The sequence below is a fragment of the Mustela lutreola genome, chromosome 1 (assembly GCF_030435805.1).
Source record: "Mustela lutreola isolate mMusLut2 chromosome 1, mMusLut2.pri, whole genome shotgun sequence".
Lineage (NCBI taxonomy): Eukaryota > Metazoa > Chordata > Mammalia > Carnivora > Mustelidae > Mustela > Mustela lutreola.
The window spans coordinates 263,352,595-263,362,784 of NC_081290.1; positions in this window are offsets into that span (position 1 = coordinate 263,352,595).

Genomic DNA, 10,190 nt, shown 5'->3' on the forward strand with positions numbered 1-10,190 from the left:
CAATAAATGTTTCATGTAAAGGGTCAGATACTAAATATTTTTGGCTCTGCAACTATATGGTTTTCGTGGCAATAACAGAAATAGTCACAGATGATAAATAAATGGGTGTGGGTGCTTCCAATAAAACTATTTATGCAAATAGGCAGCTGGCTGGATTTTAGCCCATGGGCTGGGGTTCCCTAGCCCTTGATACGAAAGAGCATTCCTACATTGGGTTCATGGATCCAAGACTAGAGGCACTGTAGAAAAGAAATGGTATGTTAATGGCTTGGAATAGTAGAACCCTTAAAATGCCACCAATCTCCAAAAAATAAAAATAGGAGAACTTACGAAACAAGCAATTTAAGGACCCATGAAATTCATTTTAATTGACCCTATAAGCTCTTTCCCGGTGCATAAGAAAATACAGGATTAAATGAGTGTCTTTCCCAAGGAGGTCCTAAACAGTTGTTTTGAATGCAGAGGTCCTAATCAAAATATTACTCTCACGAGGGATTCTCTAACATGATAAACTGACACAACAATCTGTCTTTCAGAGCAAAGTCCATGGGAATGAGTGTTCTGAGAAGTATTGTCCATATTCTCCACTTAGCTTGCCACCCGAAGGCAAGGCAGTAGATTCAAAGGGAAAATTACAAAATAATAATAATAATAATAGAAGAAGGAACTTGAAATGACTACGGTGGAGGTGTGGTAAGTACACCCAGTGAGACCTTCAGGAACAATGTCAATGAGAAAATATATCGACTCCTTTGACATCTTATAGTTAGGTAAGATCATGGATCACTCCCCAATTAACCCCAAGTGATAGAAATCCAATTCATAACATTTACAATTGTATTAAATTTTAGCAAAGACATATTGGCTAATGCAACTAAGTCCAAGGGTATGGAACTGTTGGTTTCAGGTTGGGCTGGATCTAGTTGTTCAATAACTGTCATTAGGACTCTGTTTCTCCCTCTCAACTTCATAGCCCTGTTTTGCCCAGCATTGGTGTCATGGCTTGACATTAGGTGAAAAGGAGGGTCCCAGAAGATCCAATTTTGCAATCTCAGAAAAAAAGATACCATTTCTTCTCCTAGTGTCTCTAGAAATTCCCTTAAGTGGAGTTATGACTGGTCATCCTTGGTCATATAGCCACTGCTGTGGGTGGGAGTCTCTTGATTGACAGTCCTGGCAGAATTACATGAAATAGGAAAGGGATGATTCCCACATGGGAGGGCTGGCAGTAGGTAAGATACCAATATGTCTACTGTAGACCCTCACCAAGGAATGGGACACACAACTGACTGGCATAATTTTTGGTACACATAGGAAAACTCCTATAACTTCAATCTTCAGGCAACATAGGTCTGAAAAGAGCAGAGGCAGTGTTACAGTGAAAATTTCAGGAGAAAACATCCTTTCTCTAAACATGGGAGACATGGTCAGTTTCAGGCTATAGTAGGCCTGGGTTAGGTATACTTTTATGAGATATTCATCTGGGGTAGGTCACATGGATAAAGCCAAAATAGGAAGAGTTCCATCCTAAAGAAGCCCAAATTGCCTTGTGGTTTCCAGGACTCTCCCCAGACCTCTGCAAGCATGGAAATGGTGCAGTTATCCCACCAAGATTCATCCCCAACTTGTACAGGATTTTTAAGTTGTTGGATCAGAAATATATTCCCATTTTTCACCCTTTCCCCGAAGTATGCAAAGACTTCGATTCAATTATCCATACTGTTAACTAAGCTTTCCAAATTAACCCTTTTACCTGCCCCCACCCCAAGAGCTGGGATGCATCAATATCCAGAGAACCACAACTTAGAAATTCTGAGGCAGCTGATGTCACAAGACCTGAGGGACTGAATCCCTATCACCGTGGGGACTTGAAGGCATGACCATAGGGAGCCGGGATACAATTCTGGGGCAAACTTGTTTACTTTAACATGACTGATGCTTCAGACCCAGTTGTGGGTGTGTGGACTGAGCAAGGTGATTCCCTCTAAGTTCCAGTACCAGGCAGTAGTTGCCATTCTGGGCTTTCAAGTTCATCCTGATAAATCATCCCAGTGAGCCAGCAGAAAAAAGGGCTCATGGAGAAATCCTATGGACTTTCCTCTACAATGGAGCACACACAGGCAGCATTTATGGGCCAGGCCGGGAAGTGATCATACCCCTCCATTCACCTCTTTGCCCAGGGTCTGGTTAGTCTCACAACCACACCTACCGCGAGGAGGCTGGGAAGGTAGTTTAGCTACATATCCTGGAAGAACCGGAAGTGGATTTTGGCACCAGCCACTGAATATATGTTTGTACACTTCTTTCCTCCTTAAAATACACGCATCCCTTCCCCAAGGAAAAAAAACCCAACCAGATTCTGAATCTAACCAGATTCCATGTCCAGGATTGTGAAACTCTCTCCAATCCAAATGTGGCTTCCCTATTAGGATGATTTCTCAACCCCACGTATCTTTCATGGTTTGTCTTCTTAGATTGCCTTCCTTCAACTTACTTAATTCTCTTAATCGCCTTCCTTCAACTTAATTCAACGTGAATAACTTTCAAGTCACTCAGAATAAAAGTCAGAATTGTGGTCTGCTGGACATTACACCATTAGCCGCCATTACCTATCCAATCTCATTTTCTACTAATCTCCTGCCCCAGTTTGGCCCCTTTGCTGGATCTGGAACCCACCAGGCGCTCCCCGCTCAGGCCCTTTGCTCCTGGTCTTCGCGTTACCTTGAACCCCCATCTCCGGACACGTGGAATACTTCCCATCAGAGAGCCATCATGACCCACATCCACTTAGAATCTTTATATTGCCATCTTAGGGACCTCAGCTGTGGTCATTTGGAGACCCTTGGAAAACAGAAATAGCAGAGCTTGCTCTTGAGCAAGATCTAGTTACCACTTAAATGATTTGGGGGGGATTCCTTGAACCAGGCAGTATATGGGAACTTAGGAAGGAACTCTGGGGAATGTGTTCAAAAAGTGAGGTCTGGAAATGTAATTTGGACCAATGCTAATATTAGCCAAGGGTCAAGCGGTGAGCCAACTTAAGAAATACCTTGAACTTAGAGCTAATACACTGGACTGTGCAGGACAGGACCTGGGGATGGAGGTGGGACTTGAACACAGGCCCCCGGGGGGCCAGCTCTTTCAGTGATCCCTGTATGATGTGGCACTTTTTGGCAGAAAAACTTGAAGCAGACCTTCATCTTGAAGGGCGTTCTGGTGTATCAGCCTGTGAGTCAACTAAAGGACACATGGATGAGCCTGGAAACTTCTAGGATCACCAGTTCCTGTTTGGAAATGGTGGCATCCTGGAGTCAGAGATGAGGCGCCAGCATCTAGCTCAAACAGGGAAGAGTTACAGGGTTATTATAGAAAGAAAAGAAGGAGATGGCTTCCTTGTAAGTGAAAAATAAACTGCTTAAATAACTCATCCCTCCCGTTGGAAGCAGTTGCCAGGAAATGACTGAATGTGAGGGTCTTGACCCCACTTGCTGACTCGGCTTGCATCTAATAAGTAGCTCGTTCATGAAGATGATATTTGTGTTTGCCTGATGGGTGTCCGCTGGGATCCGTCAGAGCCACTGCAAGCATTACAGGAACAAGGCGTTGAATATGGACATGGGGGCTTACCCAGATGTGCAAGAGCTGGCCGAGTGATGGCCTGAAAGGACCCCAGACCCAGTTTCCAATGGCACCAGCCTCATCCAGGGACAGGTAGAGAAACCAGAGCTTGCAAAGCAGTTGGAGAAGCTACCTTAACCCCAAAATTGTACTGTGATGAGAGAGCTCACAGAACTGTAAAACCATGGGTCTGATCTCAGCCCCAAACCCCTAAGAATAATGAATGCCTCTGCACCTCCACCTTTCACACCTCACATGAGTTCCCTTTATGGGCACACTGGCCCTGGAGCCGTTTGGGGAAGGGGATTCTGGGAAGCACGGTTCCCAGCCTTGTGCGAGAATGGAGCCAATGGGCCCTCAGCCCACTGGGGAGACCAGGATGTCGGTCCACGCAGTCATTTCCAGAACAGACCCTCCATCCTCCAGGTGAGATTTCTTACTATGTAGCCAATTGGTCCAGGGAGGGTTGGACCTCGTGTAATTCATGAGGAAAGGGAATTTCATTTTTGACCCTTAATTTTTCCAGGTATACCTAGAGTCCGTATCATTGGAGTCCATAGTTTGCAATACTGGGATGATTCCATTATATTCTTTGGTATAATTTTTGGTAAGCTGTTTGGACAATTTGTGTTAGGAAATAGAAAAGGATTTGTTTGCTATGGAGTTACTTTTACTAGTGATCTGTTTTGACCCTGAACAGAACTTCCTACTATACAGTGGGTCCCCAGGAAAATCAAAATGGGACAGTTGTGGATGTTTGGGTGAGCGACTTTATGCAGGTAGGAGTAAGATACAGTCCTCCTCCCCTGAGAGAAATGGCTGGTGGGTTGACCCTAGGTTTGGCTGTCAAGTCAAATAAACCAAAAAACATGGAAAAGTATAAGGCTTCTGGCCCCTCTCCCCATGGTTTTCCTCCCTTCTGCTCACTAACACCTCACAGAAGCAAATTTGCTAAGAGTCATTGAGGTGAACCTATCAATCGGGCCATGTCAACTGGGGAACAGATTGCTCAAAGCATGAACAGGAGTTCAGAGATTCCAGGAAGGAAGATTCCAGAAGGAAGAAAGGGGAATGCACATCCACTCTCTCCCACCCTTCTGTTCCTGTCCTCCTTGTCCATCTCTCTCCCTCCTGCCCTCTCCTTCCTGTCCTCTCTCCGGAGTTCCATTCCTTGCTTATGAGTTTTAAAGATAGGTCTCTTCATGTTCCTTGGAGCAAGCGAGGTGGCTCAGAGCCCTCTGAGTATAATCTGCAGTCCTAATTCTCCCCTGGAAGATCCAAGGGTTTACATTTGGGAAATAGAATGTAACAGGAGGCTCTCATTTGGGTCTTGGGTAATAGCCATTGTTTACTTACCAGCCTTTACTGGGAAGCCTAGACTGAAATAGTGCCCGAAACTTGCATTTACTACCAAAACTCTTTGTCTTGGGTACTTGTCTCTGTTCTCAAACACTGAGTTTGCAAACCAGAAACCCAAGGGTAGTACTCAACCCATACATGTATTTTTCATTGGCTCATAGACTAGTTTTTGTTTGTTTGTTTGTTTGTTTGTTTAAATCTGTTGCCAATGATTAAGATTCAGGCAAATTCACATTTATATCAGGATGTCTGGCTTCTTTGGAAGAACCATAAGCTAGAGCACATTGGGCTCCCTTCCAACATGTCGGGCTCTCTGGACTGTTTACATGGAACGTTTGCTCATTGCAGCCACGGCTTCTCCCTCCCGTCTCCTAACCAGCCCACTCCACTAATGTAATTGCTTGCCTGGCCCCTGTCCGACTTGTTAGAGCCTGGAGGGAGCAAGGCTGAGGAGACGGCATCCAAATTTCTACCAGCAGTTTCTTTCTGGAAAGAGCAAGTACCAGGGACTCAGATGGTTGCCAACTTTGCCACTAATTAGTCCTGTCACTATCTAGTCGTGTCACTATCTAGTTTCCATTCTGGAAAATGCAAACCTAAGTTCTGGCAATGGACGTGTGTCATGCCCAGCACGTTAGCCTGTGTGTGTGGTAAAATATACACAAAGTATGATTTACCACTATAACCATTTTTAAGAGTACAGTTCCGCAGTGCTGGGCACACTCACGTTTTCGTGCCACCGTTATCATCATCCATCTCCAGAAAATGTTCATTACTCCAAACTGAATCTCTGTCCCCATTAAACCATGACACACACACCCTCTGGTTTTCTCAGCCCTGGCACAGGCCGGTCTACTTTCTGAATCTATGAATAGCCCAGACACCTCATATAAGCAGAAGTGTCTTTCTGGGTCTAGTTTATTTCACTTAGCATAATGTCCTCAAGGGTCACCCATGTGGCAGCATGGGGCAGGATTTCCAACTTTTTAAGGCTGAGTAAGATTCCGTTGGAGGTATCTCCCACAATTAGTTTATCCCTTCATTCCTAGATGGGCTTTATGACTTGTCACACCTTTTGGCAATGGCGACTTCGTTCAAGGGCGTGCAGGTGGATCTTTGAGTCCCTGCGTTCACTTCTTTGGAGTGTATACCCACAAGGGGAGCTGGCCTCGTGCCCTTTCCATACCCTTCCTAGGTTTGGGGGAGTTCCCTCTTATGAGTCCTGCCTCCCCAAAGAAGGAGGGACTCGTTTGGGCAAGCTTCTTGGGAACTAGGGCCCTGACAAGCTTCTTGGGAACTAGGGTCCTCTGCTCCTAGGACCCTCGCTTAAAGACTTGCCTTTGGAAGAAAAGAAGGTAAAGAAGGAGGCACCATACAGACGGAATTAGTTCTGGGGGTGACAAAGGAACATCAGGCCCCAGGCCACAGCAAAGGTGCTCAGCATCACTGGTGGCAGCCGTGGCTCCTGCATCAGAGCCCCTGCTGTCAAGCCCCCCAACATTATCATTGGGGTGGCGCTCTCCACCCAAGCCCCAACCCTGATTCTCTGTTCCACCGACTCTCCAAGCCACTGACTCAATGAATTCCTTTCTTGTTTAAACCAGCAGTAGCAAGGAAGGAGCACTGGATTCTGAGCCCACAGACCTGAGAGCAAATTTCAGCCCAGCTCCCGCACCTCGGCATGACTTCACACAAGTCGGTCTAACCAAAGCTCAGTGTCCTGTCCACAAAAACTCTGTACTTCCTCAAGCAGCAGTGGGAAATCCGTGCCATCTTGGAGCTGAAGTCCCTGGTGAAGGGCAGGGGAAACTCTGAATGGGAAGTCTTATCAATGTGACTTCAGCAGGGGTCCAAGCTGCCCTTGCTTTGTTGTTGTTGTTGTTGTTTTTAATTTCTGGATAGTGGATTTATTGATATTTTTTCTTTCTTTTCTTTTTCCAGGTTTTTAAAAATTTAAATTCAAGTAATTAACATGTAATGTATTATTAGTTTCAAAGGTAGAGGTCAGTGATTTCATCAGTTGCATGTAATACCCAGTGCTCAATACATCCTGTGCCCTGCTCGATGTCCAACACCCAGTCACCCCATCCCTACCCCCTCCCCTCCAGCAACCCTCAATTGGTTGCCTATGATTAAGTCTCTAACGGTTTGTGTCCCTCTCTGGTTTCCTCCTGTTTCATTTTTCCTCCCTTCTCCTATGATCCTACGATCCTTTTGTTTCTTAAATTCCACATACAAGTGAGATCACATGATGATTACCTTTCTCTGATTGACTTATTAGGTTAGCATAATACCCATGTCATTGCAAATGGCAAGATTTCATTTTTGATGGCTGAGTAGTATTATTCTATTGTATGCATGCATATATATATACCACATCTTCTTTATCCATTCATCTATCGATGGACATCTGGGCTCTTTCCATAATCTGGCTATTGTAGACATTGCTGCTATAAACATTGGGGTACACATGTCCCTTCAGATCACTACATTTGTATCTTTTGGGTAAATACCCAGTAGTGCGATTGCTGGCTTGTAGGGTAGCTCTATTTTCAACTTTGTGAGGAAACTCCCTACTGTTTTCCAGAGTGGCTGCACCAGCTTGCATTCCCACCAATGGTGTAGGAGGGTTCCCCTTTCTCCGCATCCTCACCTATATCTGTTAATTTTAGCCATCCTGACCAGGGTCAGATGAAAACTGTGGTTTTGATCTGTATTTCCCTGATGCTGAGTGATGGTGCGCACTTTTTTCAGGTGTCTGTTGGCCATTTGTACATCTTCTTTGGAGAATTGTCTTGCTAAGGGATCTTGGAAACTGCATGAAGCAGACCACTTCAGGGCAAAGTCCTGAATGCATTTGCACTCAGGGGTCTGAATTAATTCACTTAAATGCCCTTTTGGAAATTGGTTTAATAAGTTGGTAAATGCAGGGAGGGGAAATAGAGGTATTTAGTAGGCAGCACCTGAGGATCCCAAGGGCCAAATGCAGAGCAGTGATGATGATGTTGATGATGATGATGACGGTGGTAATAATGATGATGATTGATGATGATGATGGTGATGAAGGTGATGATAATAATAGCAACATTTATTGGTCAGCAATTTTGTGCCAAGCTCTTTTGCTATCATTTGCCTTGGCTCATATAATCTTCTTAATCAGGGATTGCACACTATAACTCTCTGGCCCGCCATTTGTGTTTGTAAATAAAGTTTTATTGAGACACACCTATGCCCTCTCATTTACTATTTCTACACCTGCTTTCAAGGCACAGCGGCAGAATAGAATAGCTGCAACAGTGTCTATTTGGCCCAAAAGCCTTAAAATATTCACCATCTGGCCCTTAGTGGAAAAACTTGCTGATTCTTGCTCTGAATGAAGCCTGAGAGTTGGATATGATTATTCCACCCACTTTTCCATATTGGGAAACTGGACCTGAGACATAAAAGAGCTTGTTCTAAGACCTAAACCCAGAAAGGACTCAATGTCAGATTTGAGTTCAAAGGCCAGGCTGCAACCGCTAAGTTTTAAACTTCCAGTCATTTTACGGCAGTGATGTCTTCTCCTCTCCATCCCCCGGCCCAGCCCCATTCCTGCGGGGAAACTGGCAAATGATAGCGCCTGCCTCCTTCGAATGACGGCAGCAGGCCTGGATTGAAATGTCCTCTTCCTGCCTCCAGGATCTCAGTCAGAACTGGATGTTGCTTCCCTAGAGATCGTTTGCTGCCCTAACTGCTCTCAAAATGAATCTCAAAATCAATCTATTCCCGAAAGGCACGGTGCTGTCTGCTAAGTGGTAGGAAGCCCGTGTTGGTTCAGGAGCTGACTCCAGGGACCCAGAGAAACACAGCTTTGCCAGGTAGAGCTGGCTTTGTGGAAAGTCTTCCTTCCAGAACACATGTCATCCGCGTTTCAGCCCATATCACTTTGGTGTCCCTACACCACACCTCCTGCACATTAGGGACCCCTGAGTCCCAAACACCAAAGAGTGTTTGGGCACGTTGCTCTAATTCTCATCTGAATGCAAAGCTTACCTGGGAGGAATCAGTCTCTGACCGCGAAGTGTTGATGGCCATCACAGGGTGCCGCCCCAGAGGGGGGCTTTCAGGGCCACCAGGTGCCTGTCTGCGCAGAACTGAACAAGGAAAGGAGCCAGAGTGCAGCCCCTGTGCGTGTGAGCAGTCTCTGCCGAGTACCTAATCCATTCAGTGGCTTCCTCCCCTCTGTGGTTTCCCATCGACTTTATCATCTCCATTCTGGGGTCCATGTGACCCATGAAACCTTCCAGGCGAAAACAGGTGGTAGGCTCCAGTCTGGAAACCCTGGCAGGAGGGTCTGCCCAGAAGGGGTTGGCCCACCGGTATGAAGCCTGAGCGAGTGGCTTTGTGCCTGCACTTTGTTCAGAAGCCCCTTTCAGGCCAATGAATGCTGGCAGGATGATTTGGTTTTCCCAATGAGATTCCCACGGCCCTTACTACCGCTCAGAATTGGCTCATTTGTCATCTTCAGGGCGTGCCAGACAGACACTTGGTCGTGCACAATTTCCAAAGACTGCCCGGCCCATGCTGGAATGGGCCTCCGTGTCCCCAGGATGGTTTCCCTGTGCGAGACCCTTCTCTGTGCCTCAGCAGCCCCATCTGTAAAATGGGAAAGCAGCTGGCCAACAGCCCAGGGAGAATCCCCCATCCAGAGCGCCTTGGTCCCAGAAGACCAGGAAGGGCTGCGGCAGCCTGGGCAACAGAAGCATCTGCCTCTGAGCAGGAGGGCAAGGCTGTCTGCACAGAGTCTCTCAATGGGCCTTATGTCTTGAATAAATTGTATGTTGGAATTTAATTTGGAATCCCTGCTGTTTATTTGATGAACACAAACCACAAGGTAATTAGGGTGATGAAGCAGGCCGCTGCCCCTCCCGACAGACTCATTTGCCTGAGCAAGGGGGGAGGGGACGGTGGTCCGCAGGTTACTCGTGGACCAGTGCTGGGCGTCGTCTGGGCATCAGCACCCCAATCCCCAAGAGAGAACGAGGACCTTGGGACAACTGTTGGTTTGGGGGTACTTTCTTGGTGTGCACTCCACGGCTCATGATCCCATTGCAGGCCCCAGCTAACATCCGTACCCCAGTCTCAGCCCATAACTCAGGTCTCTGACTTTCTTCCCAATCCCAGCATGGAGACGCCACCTGGAAAGCAGACTGCTATGATTTTTTCACTCTTTG